The 19,945-nt window shown below is 44.9% G+C and overlaps 3 non-coding genes and 1 pseudogene across 3 annotated transcripts; all 4 read right to left on the minus strand.

Moving 5' to 3' along the window:
• Nucleotides 1–1,302: 1,302 nt before the first annotated feature.
• On the minus strand, nucleotides 1,303–1,409 carry LOC144502175 (5S ribosomal RNA; annotated as a pseudogene).
• A 2,104-nt stretch (nucleotides 1,410–3,513) lies between these two features.
• LOC144502091 (5S ribosomal RNA) lies at nucleotides 3,514–3,632 on the minus strand. Its single transcript, XR_013499253.1, has one exon. It is a non-coding gene; the product is annotated as a 5S ribosomal RNA (ribosomal RNA).
• A 4,393-nt stretch (nucleotides 3,633–8,025) lies between these two features.
• LOC144502104 (5S ribosomal RNA) lies at nucleotides 8,026–8,144 on the minus strand. Its single transcript, XR_013499260.1, has one exon. It is a non-coding gene; the product is annotated as a 5S ribosomal RNA (ribosomal RNA).
• A 2,295-nt stretch (nucleotides 8,145–10,439) lies between these two features.
• On the minus strand, nucleotides 10,440–10,558 carry LOC144502116 (5S ribosomal RNA). The gene has a single exon (XR_013499264.1). It is a non-coding gene; the product is annotated as a 5S ribosomal RNA (ribosomal RNA).
• Between the last annotated feature and the right edge of the window lie 9,387 nt (nucleotides 10,559–19,945).

Genomic DNA, 19,945 nt, shown 5'->3' on the forward strand with positions numbered 1-19,945 from the left:
CCCAGCTTGGGTCATCATCTGTGTGGAGTTTGCACGTTCACCCCGTGTCTGCGTGGTTTGCTCTGGGTGCTCCAGTTGCCTCCCACAGTCCAATAGACGTGCTAGTTAGGTGCATTGGCCATGCTAAATTCTCCCTCAGTGTACCCGAACAGGCGGCGGAGTGTGGCGACTAGGGATTTTCATAGTAATTTCGCAACAATGTTAATGTAAGTCTACTTGTGACACTAATAAAATTAAATTAAGAATTAAGCCAGTTTCATTGCACAATGCTAGATCTAAAATAGTTTATCCTTAGTTGCTTCCATAACATATTATTTCAGGAAACTATCATGAAACCATTCTACAAGTTTCTCTTCTGGACACAATTATCAATTTCATTTGTCAAGTCTCTCTTACAATTAAACACCCCACAATTATTACATTGCCTTTGTTACAACTCCAATTATTTCTTCTTTAGCACTCTAATAACATAACTTCTATCAGGGACTCTACAAACTTCTCACACCAATCTTTTCTGACTCTTGTAATTCCTAATCACTGACCATACTGATTCTACTTCCTGCTCTTCTGAACCCAGATCCTTTCTTACTAATGTCTTTGTGTCATCCTTTGAAACCAGGGCTCCTCCTTCTTTTCATTTTCCATTCTGCCTGTCTTTTGAAAATGTTGTGTACCCTGAGATCGAAACCATTTATCTCTATATATGCCACTAGTTCATCGATCTTATGGTGAATGTTTGTCGTGTTACGATGAAGAGCGTTGAGGTTTATTTGTTTACCACAGTCATTTGCAAGGACATATTCGCTGATTCGCATGATTACGGTTAAACTCTCCGTCCCTCCCTGTTGCACTCTGCACTATTACCCAAATGGCCACATTGCACTAATGCCTTGATATTATCTTTAGCTTTCCAAATCTCTCGTCACCTGATCCCTCCCCCAGCCACAACCTTTTTAGTTTCAAGCCCGAACCTCACCAGTATGTGATTCTTATAAAACAGAACAGCACAGTCATCAGTCTGCCAAGAGTCAACATTCAGAGTTGTGCGTGAGTAGGGTGAAGTCAGAGTTTGTTCTCTTGAATGAAAGAGTTGGTTTCTTGTTTCTAGTGTTTTTCTCTCAATGTCAATCAGCCGTCTTGCCTGTGTAACAGGAGGAGAATGTGCAGCAATGAGATTGTATGCAAGGGAGAGAGAGAGAAAGAAAGCGTGCATGCGGGAGTGTGGGGGGAAAAGGATGTTTGTTGAGTGCTGAATATCAGTGTGATGGTGGCGAGATTTGAGCAGTCTCTGGCGGCAGCAAGAGCCTACTGCACCTGGTATTCCCAAGCAAGTACTAACCAGGCCTGAGTTTGCTTAGCTTCCAAGATCAGACGAGATTGAGCATTTTCAGACTAGTATGGCCGTAGGCATTTGCTGCTTTGCTTTCTGTCTACTTAAGGACAAATGGCACTGACATCTCTATTCTTGTCTCCTGCGTATGGAGGGCTTTTCTTATGAGAAGAGATTGAGTCGCTTGGGTCTGTACTCATTGCCATTTAGAAGAATGACAGCTGACCTTATTGACACATATTGCATTCTCAGGGGACTTGACAGGGTCGAGGCGCACAGCTTCTTTCCCCTTGTGGGAGAGTCTAGGGCCAAACGGCATCATCTCAGAGTCAGGGGGCACACATTTAAGAGATGAAGAGGAATTTCTTCTCTCAGAGACCAGTGCATCTGTGGAATTCTTTGCACAGTAAGAAGTTTAACAACACCAGGTTAAAGGCCAACAGGTTTATTTGGTAGCAAAAGCCACACAAGCTTTCGGAGCTGCAAGCCCCTTCTTCAGGTGAGTGGGAATTCTGTTCACAAACAGAGCATATAAAGACACAAACTCAATTTACATGAATAATGGTTGGAGAGCGAATACTTACAACTAATCAAGTCTTTAAGAAACAAAACAACATGAGTAAGTATTCGCATTCCAACCATTATTCGTGTAAATTAAGTTTGTGTCTTTATATGCTCTGTTTGTGAACAGAATTCCCACTCACCTGAAGAAGGGGCTTGCAGCTCCGAAAGCTTGTGTGGCTTTGGCTACCAAATAAACCTGTTGGACTTTAACCTGGTGTTGTTAAACTTCTTACTGTGTTTACCCCAGTCCAACGCCGGCATCTCCACATCACGAATTCTTTGCACACAGGGCTGTCCAGTTCAAGCCTGAGATAGACAGATCTTTAATCAGTAAGGGAAACAAGGCTTATGGGGATTGGTGGGGTGGGGGGAGGGAATTTGAAGATTATCATATCAGATCAGTCATGATCTCATTGAATAGCAGAGCAGTTTGGTGCACCAATGGCCTTCTTCTACTACTATATCTTATGGTTTTAATATAAATCCTTCAGTATAGTAGGATTGTTTCTCTTTTTTCCATTTTCTCTCTATGCCCACTCTACTCATTTGTGTGTTTGTGAAGGCAGAACTCCATAAGAAGCCTTTCCCTTCACCAGGAACATCGGAACAGAGGGGGAATATTTGGCGCCTCGAGTCGATCCCAACATCCAATGAATCATGTCTCATCTGCTTGCTAACACCATTTGCTTGCCATGCACCCCCAACATTAATACCTTTCGTTAAACAAATATCCACCAATCTCAGATTGTTACAAGCTTCAATTAATTCTTCATTAGCGCTCTAATAGTATCACTTCTATTAGGGACTCTACAAACTTCTCACACCAATCTTTTCTGACTCTTGTAATTCCTAATCACTGACCATACTGATTCTACTTCCTGCTCTTCTGAACCCAGATCCTTTTTTACTAATGTCTTTGTGTCGTCCTTTGAAACCAGGGCTCCTCCTCCTCCTCCTCATTTTCCATTCTGCCTGTCTTTTGAAAATGTTTCGTACCCCGAGACCTAAATCATTTATCTCTATGTACGTCACTAGTTCATCGATGTTAGAGTGAATGTTTCTCTCATTACGATGAATAGCGTTGAATTTTATTTGTTTACTACAGTTCTTTGCAAGGACATATTCGCTGATGCATGATTACGGTTAAACTCTCCGTCCCTCCCTGTTGCACTCTGCACTATTACCCAAATGGCCACATTGCTCTATTGCCTTGATATTATCTTTAGCTTTCTCAATCTCCCTTCATCTGATCCCTCCCCCAGCCACAACCGTTTTAGTTTCAAGCCCTATCCTCACCAGTAGTTATGTGATTCTTATAAAAAAACGGCACAGTCATCAGTCTTTCAAGAGTCAACATTCAGAGTTGTGCATGAGTAGGGTAAATTCAGAGATTGTTCTCTTGAATGAAAGAGCTGTTTTTTTTGTTTTGAGTGTTTGTTTCTCTCATGTCAATCAGCTGTCTTGCCTATATAGCAGGAAGAGAACATGCAGCAATGCGATTGTGTGTGTGAGAGAGAGAGAGAGAAAGCGTGTGTACGGGAGTGCGGGGAAAAAAGGATGTTTGTGGAGTGCTGAGTGGCAGTGTGAGCAAGGTTTGAGCAGCCTCTGATGGCAGCAAAAGCCTACTGCACCTGGTATTCCCAGGCGGTCTCCCATCCAAGTACTAACCAGGCCTGAGTCTGCTTAGCTTCCGAGATCAGACGAGATCGGGCGTTTTCAGACTAGTATGGCCGTAGGCATTTGCTGCTTTGCTTTCTGCCTACTTAAAGGCACATGTCGCTGACATCTCTATTCATCTCACCTACATAGAGATAAACTTTCTTATGAGGAGAGATTGAGTTGCTTGGGCAATTTAGAAGAATGATAGCTGACCTTATGGACGCATATTGCATTCTCAGGGAACTTGACAGGGTAGAGGCACACAGCTTCTTTTCCCTTGTGAGACAGTCTAGCACCAGAGGGCATCATCTCAGAGTCAGGGAGCACACATTTAAGAGATGAAGAGGACAGTGCATCTCTCTCAGAGGACAGTGCATCTTTTGCACACAGGGCTGTCCAGTTCAAGCCTAGTAAGAAGTTTAACAACACCAGGTTAAAGTCCAACAGGCTTATTTGGTAGCAAAAGCCACACAAGCTTTCGAGGCTCTGAGCCCCTTCTTCAGGTGAGTGGGAATTCTGTTCACAAACAGAACTTATAAAGACACAGACTCAATTTACATGAATAATGGTTGGAATGCGAATACTTACAACTAATCCAGTCTTTAAGAAACAAAACAATGGGAGTGGAGAGAGCATCAAGACAGGCTAAAAAGATGTGTATTGTCTCCAGACAAGACAGCCAGTGAAACTCTGCAGGTCCACGCAACTGTGGGAGTTACAAATAGTGTGACATAAACCCAATATCCCGGTTGAGGCCGTCCTTGTGTGTGCGGAACTTGGCTATCAGTTTCTGCTCAGCGACTCTGCGCTGTCGTGTGTCGCGAAGGCCGCCTTGGAGAACGCTTACCCGAATATCAGAGGCCGAATGCCCGTGACCGCTGAAGTGCTCCCCAACAGGAAGAGAACAGTCTTGCCTGGTGATTGTCGAGCGGTGTTCATTCATCCGTTGTCGCAGCGTCTGCATAGTTTCCCCAATGTACCATGCCTCGGGACATCCTTTCTTGCAGCGTATCAGGTAGACAACGTTGGCCGAGTTGCAAGAGTATGTACCGTGTACCTGGTGGATGGTGTTCTCACGTGAGATGATGGCATCTGTGTCGATGATCCGGCACGTCTTGCAGAGGTTGCTGTGGCAGGGTTGTGTGGTGTCTTGGTCACTGTTCTCCTGAAGGCTGGGTAGTTTGCTGCGGACAATGGTCTGTTTGAGGTTGTGCGGTTGTTTGAAGGCAAGAAGTGGGGGTGTGGGGATGGCCTTGGCGAGATGTTCGTCTTCATCAATGACATGTTGAAGGCTCCGGAGGAGATGCCGTAGCTTCTCCGCTCCGGGGAAGTACTGGACGACGAAGGGTACTCTGTCCACTGTGTCCCGTGTTTGTCTTCTGAGGAGGTCGGTGCGGTTTTTCGCTGTGGCGCGTTGGAACTGTTGATCAATGAGTCTAGCGCCATATCCTGTTCTTATGAGGGCATCTTTCAGCGTCTGGAGGTGTCTGTTGCGATCCTCCTCATCCGAGCAGATCCTGTGTATACGGAGGGCTTGTCCGTAGGGGATGGCTTCTTTAACGTGTTTAGGGTGGAAGCTGGAGAAGTGGAGCATCGTGAGGTTATCCGTGGGCTTGCGGTACAGTGAGGTGCTGAGGTGACCGTCCTTAATGGAGATGCGCGTGTCCAAGAATGCAACCGATTCCGGAGAGTAGTCTATGGTGAGCCTGATGGTGGGATGGAACTTGTTGGTCATCATAGAGTTGTTTCAGTGATTGTTCACCATGAGTCCAAAGGAAGAAAATGTCATCGATGTATCTAGTGTATAGCATCGGTTGAAGGTCCCGTGCGGTGAAGAAGTCTTGTTCGAACCTGTGCATGAAGATGTTGGCATATTGAGGTGCGAATTTGGTCCCCATGGCTGTTCCGTGTGTCTGGATGAAGAACTGGTTGTTGAAGGTGAAGATATTGTGGTCCAGGATGAAGCGGATGAGATGTAAAATTGCAACTGGAAACTGGCAAGACTGTTCTCTTCCTGTTGGGGAGCACTTCAGCGGTCACGGGCATTCGGCCTCTGATATTCGGGTAGGCGTTCTCCAAGGCGGCCTTCGCGACACACGACAGCGCAGAGTCGCTGAGCAGAAACTGATAGCCAAGTTCCGCACACACAAGGACGGCCTCAACCGGGATATTGGGTTTATGTCACACTATTTGTAACTCCCACAGTTGCGTGGACCTGCAGAGTTTCACTGGCTGTCTTGTCTGGAGACAATACACATCTTTTTAGCCTGTCTTGATGCTCTCTCCACTCCCATTGTTTTGTTTCTTAAAGACTGGATTAGTTGTAAGTATTCGCATTCCAACCATTATTCATGTAAATTGAGTCTGTGTCTTTATAAGTTCTGTTTGTGAACAGAATTCCCACTCACCTGAAGAAGGGGCTCAGAGCCTCGAAAGCTTGTGTGGCTTTTGCTACCAAATAAACCTGTTGGACTTTAACCTGGTGTTGTTAAACTTCTTACTGTGTTTACCCCAGTTCAAGCCTGACATAGACAGATTTTTCATCGGTAAGGGAACAGAGAGTTATAGGGATAAGATAGGAAGTGGAGTTGAGGATTATCATATCAGATCAGTCATGATCTCATTGAATGGCAGAGCAAACTCGATGGGCCAAATGGCCCACTTATTCTCCTACGTCTTATTTAATATAATCCTACCACATTGAAGGATTAATTTCTCTTTTTCTCCCATGCCCACCATACTCATGTGTGTGTGTGTGTGTGTATGGGGGCAGAGCTCCATTAGAACCCTTTCCCTTCACTTGGAACACAACAACAGATGCGGGATATTTGGCCCCTTGAATCTGTCCCAACATCCAATGAATCATGTCTCATCTACTTGTTAACACCATTTCCCTGTCGTTCACCCTCATCATTACTATCTTTAGCTGAACAAATATCCACCACACCCAGATTTCCAATTTACCATTGATCGCACATCAATTATCTTTTGTGGATGCGAGTTCCAGAATTCTTCGTGAGTAGAAATGTTTTCCAATTTCACTCCTGAAAGACATGGCTCTAAATTGTACACTGTCCTAGTCCTAAATTCCCCAACCAGTAAAAATAGTTTCTCTCTATCTTCTCAATCTGTTCCTTTTAATATCCTGGACACTTCCATAAAATCACCTCTTCACCGTCTAAATTCCAAGCAATACAACTGGACTTTGTATAATCTCTCCTCGTAATGAACATTTAGGAGGCCAGGTTTCATTCTGGTAAATTGGCGCTGCACTCCATCCAAGGACAAGATATCATTCCTAAGCTGTAGCTTTCAAACTTAATATGGAATTCAATGTTAGCATCGCTGTTCCCCAGAGGATCTTTCACTGGGAGGTTACAACTTAAACCAGCCTCATTGCATAATGCTAGATCTAAAATAGTTTTATCCCTAGTTGCTTCCACAACATATTCTTTCGGGAAACTGTCATGAAATCATTCCACAAGTTTCTCCTCGAGACACCATTATCAATTTCATTAATTCCAGTCTCTCTCAAAATTAAACACTCCACAATTATTACATTGCCTTTCTTACAAGCTCAAATTATTTCTTCTTTAGCACTCTAATAGCATAACTTTTATTAGGGATTCTACAAACTTCTCACGCCAATCTTTTCTGACTCTTGTAATTCCTAATCACTATCCATACTGATTCTACTTCCTGCTCTTCTGATCCCAGATCCTTATGTTACTAATGTCCTCGTGTCATCCTTTGAAACCAGGGCTCCTCCTCCTCCTCATTTTCTATTCTGCCTCTCTTTTGAAAATGTTGCGTATCCTGAAATACTTATTAACCAACTTTGGTCAACTTGCAAGTATGTCTCTGCAATGGCCATTACATCTAAACCATTTATCTCTATGTGTGCCACCAGTTCATCGATTTTGTAGTGAATGTTTCTTGCATTCCGATGAGGAGCATTGAGTTTTTTTTAATTACATTTCGCTGCAAGGACGTATTTGCTGATGCACGATTATGGTTAAACTCTTCGTCCCTTCCTGTTGCACTCTGCACTATTACCCAAATAGCCACTTTGCTCTATTGCCTTGACATTATCTTTAGCTTTCTAAATCTCCCTTCATCTGATCCCTCCACCAGCCACAACCTTTTTAGTTTCAAGCCCGATCCTCACCAGCAGTTATGTGATTCTTATAAAACAGAACGGCACAGTCATCAGTCTGGCAAGAGTCAACATTCAGAGTCAGTTTGTTCTCTTGAGTGAAAGACTTGGTTTTTTTGTGTCCAGTGTTTTTTCTCTCATGTCAGTCAGCCGTCTTGCCTGTGTAGCAGGAGGAGAATGTGCAAAAATGCGATTGTGTGTGAGAGAGAGAAAGAGAAAGTGTGTGCGCAGGAGTGCGGGGAAAAAAGGATGTTTGTTGAGTGCTGAATGTCAGTGTGAGGGGGGTGAGGTTTGAGCAGTCTCTGGCGGCAGCAAAAGCCTACTGCACCTGGTATTCCCAGGCGGTCTCCCATCCAAGTACTAACCAGGCCTGAGTCTGCTTAGCTTCCGAGATCAGACGAGATCGGGCGTTTTCAGACTAGTATGGCCGTAGGCATTTGCTGCTTTGCTTTTTGCTCACTTAAAGGCACGTGGTTCTGACATATTTATTTTTGTTTCCTGCCTGTAGATGAATTTTCTTATGAGGAAAGATTAAGTCGCTTGGGCCTGTACTCATTGCAATTCAGAAGAACGACAGCTGACCTTATTGACACATATTGCATTCTCAGGGAACTTGACAGTGTAGAGGTGCACAGTTCTTTCCCCTTGTGGGAGAGTCTAGGACCAAAGGGCATCATCTCTGTGAGTCAGGGGGCACACACTTAAGAGACGAAGAAGAATTTCTTCTCTCAGAGGCAGTGCATCTGTGGAATTCTTTAGCACACCGGGCTGTCCAGTTCAAACTTGACATAGACAAATTTTTCATCAGTAAGGGAACAGAGAGTTATGGGGATAAGGTAGGAAGTGGAATTGAGGATTATCATATCAGATCAGTCATGATCTCATTGAATGGCAGAGCAAACTCGATGGGCCAAATGGCCCACTTATTCTCCTACGTCTTATGGTCTTATTTAATATAATCCTATCACATTGAAGGATTAGTTTCTTTTTTTCATTTTCGCCCATGCCCACCCTACTCGTGTGTGTGTGTGTGTGTGTGTGTGTGTGTATGGGGGCAGAGCTCCATTCGAAACCTTTCCCTTCACCAGGAACATAGGTACACAGGAGGGATATTTAGTCCCTTCAGTCTATCACAACATTCAATGAATCATGTGTCATCTGCTTGCTGACGCAATTTCCCTGTCATTCACCCTCATCATTAATACCTTTAGTTGAACAAATATCCACCATTCCCAGATTTTAAATTTACCACTGATCTAACATTAATTGTCTTTTGTGGATGTGAGTTCCAGAATTCTTCGTGAGTAGAAATGTTTTCTAATTTCACTCCTGAAAGACATGGCTCTAAATTGTACACCGAGGGCCCTAGTCCTAAATTCCCCAACCAGTAGAAATAGTTTCTCTCTATCTTCTCAATCTGTTGCTTTTAATGTCCTGGATACTTCCATAAAATCACTTCTTCACCGTCTAAATTCCAAGCAATACAACTGGACTTTGTATAATCTCTCCTCGTAATGAACATTTAGGAGGCCAGGTTTCATTCTGGTAAATTGACGCTGCACTCCATCCAAGGACAAGATATCATTCCTAAGCTGTAGCTTTCAAACTTAATATGGAATTCAATGTTAGCATCGCTGTTCCACAGAGGATCTTTCACTGGGAGGTTACAACTTAAACCAGCCTCATTGCATAATGCTAGATCTAAAATAGTTTTATCCCTAGTTGCTTCCACAACATATTCTTTCAGGAAACTTGTCAAGAAATCATTCCACAAGTTTCTCCTCTAGACACCATTATCAATTTCATTAATTCCAGTCTCTCTCAAAATTAAACACTCCACAATTATTACATTGCCTTTTTTACAAGCTCAAATTATTTATTCTTTAGCACTCTAATAGCATAACTTTTATTAGGGATTCTACAAACATCTCACACCAATCTTTTCTGACTCTTGTAATTCCTAATCACTATCCATACTGATTCTACATCCTGCTCTTCTAAACCCAGATCTTTTCTCACTAATGTCTTTGTGTCGTCCTTCGAAACCAGGGCTCCTCCTCCTCCTCCTCCTCATTTTCCATTCTGCCTGTCTTTTGAAAATGTTGAGTAACCTGAGATCGAAACCATTTATCTCTATGTATGCCATTAGTTCATCGATCTTACAGTGAATGTTTCTTGCATTACGATGAAGAGCTTTGAATTTTATTTGTTTACTACAGTTCTTTGCAAGGACATATTCGCTGATGCATGATTACGGTTACTCTCCATCCCTCCCTGTTGCACTCTGCACTATTACCCAAATGGCTACATTGCTCTATTGCCTTGATATTATCTTTAGCTTTCTCAATCTCCCTTCATCTGATCCCTCCCCCAGCCACAACCTTTTTAGTTTCAAGCCCTATCCTCACCAGTAGTTATGTGATTCTTATAAAAAAAACGGCACAGTCATCAGTCTTTCAAGAGTCAACATTCAGAGTTGTGCATGAGTAGGGTAAATTCAGAGTTTGTTCTCTTGAATGAAAGAGCTGTTTTTTTGTTTTGAGTGTTTGTTTCTCTCATGTCAATCAGCTGTCTTGCCTATATAGCAGGAAGAGAACATGCAGCAATGCGATTGTGTGTGTGAGAGAGAGAGAGAGAAAGCGTGTGTACGGGAGTGCGGGAAAAAAGGATGTTTGTTGAATGCTGAGTGGCAGTGTGAGCAAGGTTTGAGCAGTCTCTGGCGGCAGCAAAAGCCTACTGCACCTGGTATTCCCAGGCGGTCTCCCATCCAAGTACTAACCAGGCCTGAGTCTGCTTAGCTTCCGAGATCAGACGAGATCGGGCGTTTTCAGACTAGTATGGCCGTAGGCATTTGCTGCTTTGCTTTCTGCCTACTTAAAGGCACATGTCGCTGACATCTCTATTCTTCTCACCTACATAGAGATAAACTTTCTTATGAGGAGAGATTGAGTTGCTTGGGCAATTTAGAAGAATGATAGCTGACCTTATGGACGCATATTGCATTCTCAGGGAACTTGACAGGGTAGAGGCGCACAGCTTCTTTTCCCTTGTGAGACAGTCTAGCACCAGAGGGCATCATCTCAGAGTCAGGGAGCACACATTTAAGAGATGAAGAGGACAGTGCATCTCTCTCAGAGGACAGTGCATCTTTCACACACAGGGCTGTCCAGTTCAAGCCTGACATAGACAGATTTTTCATCGGTAAGGGAACAGAGAGTTATAGGGATAAGATAGGAAGTGGAGTTGAGGATTATCATATCAGATCAGTCATGATCTCATTGAATGGCAGAGCAAACTCGATGGGCCAAATGGCCCACTTATTCTCCTATGTCTTATTTAATATAATCCTACCACATTGAAGGATTAATTTCTCTTTTTCTCATTTTCTCCCATGCCCACCCTACTCGTGTGTGTGTGTGTGTATGGGGGCAGAGCTCCATTAGAACCCTTTCCCTTCACTTGGAACACAACAACAGACGCGGGATATTTGGCCCCTTGCGTCTGTCCCAACATCCAATGAATCATGTCTCATCTGCTTGCTAACACCATTTCCCTGTCGTTCACCCTCATCATTACTATCTTTAGCTGAACAAATATCCACCACACCCAGATTTCCAATTTACCATTGATCGCACATCAATTGTCTTTTGTGGATGCGAGTTCCAGAATTCTTCGGAGTAGAAATGTTTTCTAATTTCACTCCTGAAAGACATGGCTCTAAATTGTACACTGTCCTAGTCCTAAATTCCCCAACCAGTAGAAATAGTTTCTCTCTATCTTCTCAATCTGTTCCTTTTAATATCCTGGTTCTTTGCAAGGACATATTCGCTGATGCACGATGATGGTGAAACACTCCGTCCCTCCCTGTTGCATGTTGCAGTATTACCCAAATGTCCACATTGCCCTATTGCCTTGACATTATCTTCAGCTTTCTAAATCTCCCTTCATCTGATCCCTCCCCCAGCCACAACCTTTTTAGTTTCAAGCCCGATCCTCACCAGTAGTTATGTGATTCTTATAAAACAGAACGTCACAGTCATCAGTCTTTCAAGAGTCAACATTCAGAGTTGTGCATGAGTAGGGTAAATTCAGAGTTTGTTCTCTTGAGTGAAAGAGTTGTTTTTTTGTTTCGAGCGTTTTTTCTCTCATGTCAATCAGCCGTCTTGCCTCTGTAGCAGGAGGAGAATGTGCAGCAATGAGATTGTGAGAGAGAGAGAGGAAGTGTGTGTGTGCAGGAATGAGTGGTGAAAAGAATGTTTGTCAAGTGTTGGGTGGCGAGGTTTGAGCAGCCACTGGCAACAGCAAAAGCCTACTGCACCTGGTATTCCCAGGCAGTCTCCCATCCAAATGCTAACCAAAGTTCAGACGAGATCAGGCATTTTCAGACTAGTATAGCCATAGGCACTTGCTACTTTGCTTTCTGCCTACATAAAAGCATGATGTGGAGATGCCGGCATTGGACTGGGGTAAACACAGTAAGAAGTTTAACAACACCAGGTTAAAGTCCAACAGGTTTATTTGGTAGCAAAAGCCACACAAGCTTTCGGAGCTGCAAGCCCCTTCTTCAGGTGAGTGGGAATTCTGTTCACAAATAGAGCATATAAAGACACAAACTCAATTTACATGAATAATGGTTGGAATGCGAATACTTACAACTAATCAAGAAACAAAACAATGTGAGTGGAGAGAGCATCAAGACAGGCTAAAAAGATGTGTATTGTCTCCAGACAAGACAGCCAGTGAAACTCTGTGGGGGTTACAAATAGTGTGCCATGAACCCAATATCCCGCTTGAGGCCGTCCTCGTGTGTGCGGAACTTGGCTATCAGTTTCTGCTCAGCGACTCTGCGCTGTCGTGTGTCGCAAAGGCCGCCTTGGAGAACGCTTACCCGAATATCAGAGGCCGAATGCCCGTGACCGCTGAAGTGCTCCCCAACAGGAAGAGAACAGTCTTGCCTGGTGATTGTCGAGGGGTGTTCATTCATCCGTTGTCGCAGCGTCTGCATAGTTTCCCAATGTACCATGCCTCGGGACATCCTTTCTTGCAGCGTATCAGGTAGACAACGTTGGCCGAGTTGCAAGAGTATGTACCGTGTACCTGGTGGATGGTGTTCTCACGTGAGATGATGGCATCTGTGTCGATGATCCGGCACGTCTTGCAGAGGTTGCTGTGGCAGGGTTGTGTGGTGTCATGGTCACTCTTCTCCTGAAGACTGGGTAGTTTGCTGCGGACAATGGTCTGTTTGAGGTTGTGCGGTTGTTTGAAGGCAAGAAGTGGGGGTGTGGGGATGGCCTTGGCGAGATGTACGTCTTCATCAATGACATGTTGAAGGCTCCGGAGGAGATGCCGTAGCTTCTCCGCTCCGGGGAAGTACTGGACAACGAAGGGTACTCTGTCCACTGTGTCCCGTGTTTGTCTTCTGAGGAGGTCGGTGCGGTTTTTCGCTGTGGCGCGTTGGAACTGTTGATCAATGAGTCTAGCGCCATATCCTGTTCTTATGAGGGCATCTTTCAGCGTCTGGAGGTGTCTGTTGCGATCCTCCTCATCCGAGCAGATCCTGTGTATACGGAGGGCTTGTCCGTAGGGGACGGCTTCTTTAACGTGTTTAGGGTGGAAGCTGGAGAAGTGGAGCATCGTGAGGTTATGCGTGGGCTTGCGGTACAATGAAGTGCTGAGGTGACCGTCCTTAATGGAGATGTGTGTGTCCAAGAATGCAACCGATTCCGGAGAGTAGTCTATGGTGAGTCTGATGGTGGGATGGAACTTGTTGATGTCATCATAGAGTTGTTTCAGTGATTGTTCACCATGAGTCCAAAGGAAGAAAATGTCATCGATGTATCTAGTGTATAGCATCGGTTGAAGGTCCCGTGCGGTGAAGAAGTCTTGTTCGAACCTGTGCATGAAGATGTTGGCATATTGAGGTGCGAATTTGGTCCCCATGGCTGTTCCGTGTGTCTGGATGAAGAACTGGTTGTTGAAGGTGAAGATATTGTGGTCCAGGATGAAGCGGATGAGATGTAAAATTGCATCTGGAAACTGGCAGTTGTTGGCGCTGAGCACTGAGGCCGTTGCAGCAATGCCATCGTCATGGGGGATGCTGGTGTAGAGTGCCGAGACATTCATTGTGACGAGGAGCGCTCCTGGTTCAACTGCTCCATGTGTGCCGAGTTTCTGTAGGAAGTCCGTCGTGTCGCGACAAAAGCTGGGGGTTCTTTGTACAATGGGTTTCAGGATGCCCTCGACATAGCCGGAGAGGTTCTCGCACAGGGTCCCATTGCCCGATACGATGGGACGGCCGGGTGTGTTTGCCTTGTGTATCTTCGGGAGGCAGTAGAGATCTCCAACGCGGGGAGTACGTGGGATGAGAGCACGGAGGGTGTTCTGAAGGTCCGGATCAAAGGTCTTGATCAGAGTGTTGAGTTGACGGGTGTGTTCGTTGGTCGGATCTGCAGGTAACTGTCTGTAGTGTTCCTCATTGTTTAGTTGTCGGTACACTTCTTTGCAGTAATCCGTTCTGTTCAGTATGACGATGGCCCCTCCTTTGTCTGCTGGTTTGATGACAATGTTGCGGTTGGTCTTGAGAGCGTGGATGTGAGTTACGTTGTGCTTGGGTGATGTTCGGGGCTGTCTTGTGAGTGCGGCTGATGAATTTGGTGTTGACGCACCTCCTGATGGCTTGGGCATACATGTCAAGTCGAGGGCAGCGGCCTTCCGGAGGAGTCCAATTCGACTCTTTCCTCTTCGGATGCACCGCGGATCTCTCTGTCGACTGTTCCGGTTCATTGGCTGTCCCATTGTGTTCGTTGTTGGCCTCTTGGGGTTTGTGGAAGAGCTCCCTCAGCCTCATTCGCCTGATGAATTCCTCTGTGTCTGCTGCGAGACTATTTTGGTGGTGGGGCAAAAATTAAGCCCTCGGCTGAGAACTTCGATTTCATCTGGTTGAAGTGTGTAGTCGGACAAGTTGACAATGGACTTCCCTGCAATGGTACTGTTTTCTACTGTGGTACCGGGGGAGGCTTGGTTGCTGCTGGTGGTGATGCCGAGTTTCTCAAGTTTCCTGTTCTTGGTGTGCATGTAGATGGTGTAGTTCCTTTGTCTCGTCTGCTTGGCAGAGTTTCGCAGCTGGTCTGCATCCTGAGCGCAAGTTGAGAATATGGACTCTATCTTGGTTTCCAGGCTGCGGCGTTTGCTGTAGAGTTGGTGTATGAGGTGGTTGAGGAGGGTGAGAGAGGTGCGACGGCAAAGTCTCTCAGTGAAGTCTGTGTTACAGGTTGACCTGAGTGGGTTTGTGATCCGTAGTCCTTTCGGTATTTTGTCTGCTTTCTTGCATCTTTGTAGAAACTTGATGTCTGTGTCGATATGCACGATCTTCTTGGAGATCCTCTCCACTTGGAGCCGGTAGTTTGCGGTGTCTATGGTAGTCATGATGTGGAGATGCCGGCGTTGGACTGGGGTAAACACAGTAAGAAGTTTAACAACACCAGGTTAAAGTCCAACAGGTTTATTTGGTAGCAAAAGCCACACAAGCTTTCGGAGCTGCAAGCCTCTTCTTCAGGTGAGTGGGAATTCTGTTCACAAACAGAGCATATAAAGACACAAACTCAATTTACATGAATAATGGTTGGAATCATCGACACAGATGCCATCATCTCACGTGAGAACGCCATCCACCAGGTACACGGTACATACTCTTGCAACTCGGCCAACGTTGTCTACCTGATACGCTGCAAGAAAGGATGTCCTGAGGCATGGTACATTGGGGAAACTATGCAGACGCTGCGACAACGGATGAATGAACACCGCTCGACAATCACCAGGCAAGACTGTTCTCTTCCTGTTGGGGAGCACTTCAGCGGTCACGGGCATTCGGCCTCTGATATTTGGGTAAGCGTTCTCCAAGGCGGCCTTCGCGACACACGACGGCGCAGAGTTGCTGAGCAGAAACTGATAGCCAAGTTCCGCACACACGAGGACGGCCTCAAGCGGGATATTGGGTTCATGGCACACTATTTGTAACCCCCACAGAGTTTCACTGGCTGTCTTGTCTGGAGACAATACACATCTTTTTAGCCTGTCTTGATGCTCTCTCCACTCACATTGTTTTGTTTCTTAAAGACTTGATTAGTTGTAAGTATTCGCATTCCAACCATTATTCATGTAAATTGAGTTTGTGTCTTTATATGCTCTATTTGTGAACAGAATTCCCACTCACCTGAAGAAGGGGCTTGCAGCTCCGAAAGCTTGTGTGGCTTTTGCTACCAAATAAACCTGTTGGACTTTAACCTGGTGTTGTTAAACTTCTTACTGTACTTAAAAGCACACAGTCCTGACATCTCTGTTCTTATCTCCTCTTATTGACACATAGTGCATTCTCAGGGGACTTGACAGGGTAGAGGCACACAGCTTCTTTCCCCTTGTGGGAGAGTCAAGGGCCAAAGGGCATATCTCAGAGTCAGGGTGCACACATTTAAGAGAAGAAGAATTTTTTCTCTCAAAGACAGTGCATCTGTGGAATTCTTGGGTTTATGTCACACTATCAGTAACCCCCACAGCTTGCCTCCTGGACTTGCAGAATCTCACTGGCTGTCCTGTCTGGAGACAATACACATCTCTTTAACCTGTGTTTAATGCTCCCTCCACTCACATTGTCTGTATCTTTAAGACCTCGTTGGCTGGAGAGATTCGCATTCTAATCAGTATTCTGTAACTTGATTTTGTGTCTCTGTATGCCCTGTTTGAGAGCAGATATCCACTCCATCTGACGAAGGAGCAGTGCTCCGAAAGCTAATGGCATTTGCTACCAAATAAACCTGTTGGACTTTAACCTGGTGTTGTTAAAACTTTTACTGTGTTTACCCCAGTCCAACATCGGCATATCCACATCATGAATTCTTTGCACACAGGACTGTCCAGTTGAAGCCTAAGAGAGGCAGATTTTTAATCAGTAAGGGAACAGAGGGTTATGGGGATAAGGTAGGAAGTGGAGTTGAAGATAATCATATCAGATCAGTCATGATCTCATTGAACAGTGGAACAGACTCGATGGGCCAAAAGGCCCATTTATTCTCCTATGGCTTATGGTCTTATTTAATATAATCCTACAACATTGAAGGATTCATTTCTCTTTTTTTTTCATTTTCTCCCCATGCGCACTCTACACGTGTGTGTCTGTGGGGGCAGAGTTCCATTAGAAGCCTTTCCCTTCACCAGGAACAGAGGGGGATATTTGGCCCCCTTGAGTCTATCCCAACATCCAATGAATCATATCACATCTGCTTGTTAACGCCATTTCCCTGTCGTTCACCCTCATCAGTATTTACCTTTAGTTAAACAAATATCTACCTATCCCAGATTTCCAATTTACCATTGATCTAACATTAATTGCTTTTTGTGGATGGGAGTTCCCAACTTCTTAGTGTGTAGAAGTGTTTTCTAATTTCTTGTGACACTAATAAATAAATTGCACACCCTTCAAAGCCAGTTACCTTTCCTAAGCTTTGCAGCTTAGAACTCTTCCCAGCACTGATTGTGTGGTCTAACCAGGACTTTGTACAGTGTACCTGAAGTATGATTTTTACCCCGTTTTTTAGTTCTATCTATTAAGGCCAGCATTGCATTAGCCTTTCTGATTATTTTCTTTACATCTTGCTGACATTGTAGATCACACAATGGTTGCAGCATGGAACATGGCCCTTTGCCCTGTCATATCCATACCAGCTCGCTGAAAGAACATCTCAGTTCATTCCACTCCGCCTTACCTTTCCCTGTAACTCTGCATTTTCTTTCTCTTTAATTGCTTATCCAATTCCCTTCAAGGGCAAGTGAGAAATGGGAAGAAATCGAACCGTGACGTCACAGCCAATAGGTAAGTGATTGGCAAGTAGTATTTGTTTTCAGTTTTCTCTTTTGGCATTGTAGTTGTTGTTGTAAGTTAACTTGAGGGTTAAGTCATGGCAGGAGATCCCAGACCCATGTCATGCTCCCCTTGTGTGATGTGGGAATTCAGGGACCCTTCTGGTGTCCCTGGCTCCTTCACATGCAAGACATGTGTCCAACTGCAGTTCCTGTTAGAACGCTTGACGGCTCTGGAGCTGCAGATGGATTCACATTGGAGCATCCACGATGCTGAGGAAGTCGTGGATAGCACGTTCAGTGAGTTGGTCACACCGCAGATAAAAATTACTGCAGGAGATGGGGAATGGGTGACCATCAGACAGAGGAAGAGTAGGAAGGCAGTGCAGGGTCATCTTCCTCCAAAACAAATACTGTTTTGGATACTGTTGGGGGAGATGGCTCACCAGGGAAGGTGGCAGCAGCCAGGTTCATGGCACTGTGGCTGTCTCTGCTGCACAGGAAGATATGAAAATAAATGGCAGAGCTATAGTGATAGTGGATTCAATTGTAAGGGGAATCAACAGGCATTTCTGCGGACGCAAACGAGACTCCAGGATGGCATGTTGCCTCCCTGGTGCAAGGATCAAGGATGTCTTGGAACAACTGCAGGGCATTCTGGAGGGGGTGGGTGAACAGCCAATAGTCGTGGTGCATATAGGCACCAACGCTATAAATAAAAAATGCGACGAGGTCCGACAAGCTGAATTTAGAGAGTTAGGAGTTAAACTAAAAAGTAAGACCTCAAAGGTAGTAATCTCAGGAGTGCTGGTCAGAGTAGGAATGTCAGGATAGCTAAGATGAATACATGGCTTGAGAGATGGTGCAAGAGGGAGGGATTCAAATTCCTGGGATATTGGAACCGGTGCTGGCGAAGGTGGGACCAGTACAAATCGGATGGTCTGCACCTGGGCAGGACTGGAACCAATGTCCTAGGGGGAGTGTTTGCTAATGTTGTTGCGGGGGGTTTAAACTAATGTGGTAGAGGGATGGGAACTGATGCAGGAAGTCAGAGGGAAGTAAAGTGGGGACAGAAACAAAAGGCAGTAAGGGGAAAAGTGGAAGGCAGAGAAACCAAAGACAAAAATCAAAAAGGGCCACAGTACAGAGAACTGTGAATGGGTGCAGTAAGACTAAGAGAAATAAAACACAGGGAGAGTGTCCAAAACATGACAGGACAGATAGTCTGAGGTGTGTTTGCTTTAACGCAAGGAGTATGACAGGTAAGGCGGATGAATTTAAAGCTTGGATTACTACATGGAACTATGATGTTGCGGCAATTACGGAGACTTGGATGAAAGAAGGGCAGAACTGGCAGTTTAGTATTCCAGGATTTAGATGCTTCAGGCGAGATAGAGAAGGTGACAAAAGAAGTGGTAGCGTTGCTTTACTGATTAGGGAGAATGTCACAGTTATACAGAGGGAGGACACCTTGATGGGATCATGCAATGGGGCCAGATGGGTAGAACTCAGGAACAGGAATGGTGCAATCACACTGTTGGGGTTGTACTACAGACCTCCCAACAGCCAGCATGAAGTGGAGGAACTGATAATGTCAGCAGTTTATGGGAATATGTAAAAACAACAGGGTTGTTGTGATGGGCGATTTTAACTTCCCCAACGTTGACTGGGATTCCTTTGTGCCAGGGGCTTGGACAGGGCAGAGTTTGTTCGGTGTGTTCACTTCTTGAGGCAATATGGGAAAGGGCTATCTTAGACCTGGTTCTGGGAAACGAGCCCGGAAAGGTGATTGATGTCTCACTGGGGCACCATTTTGGGAACAGTGATCGCAATTCTATAAGTTTCAAGACACTTGTAGAAAACGATAGAAGTAGTCCCAGAATGTACTAAACTGGGGAAAGGCTAACTATGACAGTATTAGGCAGGAGCTAGTGAATGTAGACTGGTGGCAGCTGTTTGAGGGTAAATCCACATCCGATATGTGGGAGTCTTTTAAAAGTCAGATGTTAACAATTCAGGACAAGTATGTTCCTGTAAAAATGGGAGATAAAGATGGCAAGATTAGGGAACCCTGGATGACAAGAGAGATTGTGAACTTAGTGAAAAAGAAGAAGGAGGCATATATAAATTTCAGGAAATTGAAAACGGATAAGGCTCTTGAGGAATACAAAGATAGCAGGAAAAAGCTTAAACAGGGACTTAGGGCAAAAAGGGGTCATGAAATGTCTTTGGCAGGCAGGATTAATGAGAATCCCAAGGCTTTTTATGCGTATCTAAGGAGGAAGAGGTAGCTAAGGAAAGGGTAGATCCGCTCAAGGACAGTGGAGGGAATTTGTGTGTGGAGCCAGATAAGGTGGGTGAGATCATTAACGAGTACTTCGCAT

This window comes from Mustelus asterias, chromosome 12 (genome assembly GCF_964213995.1).
Source record: "Mustelus asterias chromosome 12, sMusAst1.hap1.1, whole genome shotgun sequence".
NCBI lineage: Eukaryota > Metazoa > Chordata > Chondrichthyes > Carcharhiniformes > Triakidae > Mustelus > Mustelus asterias.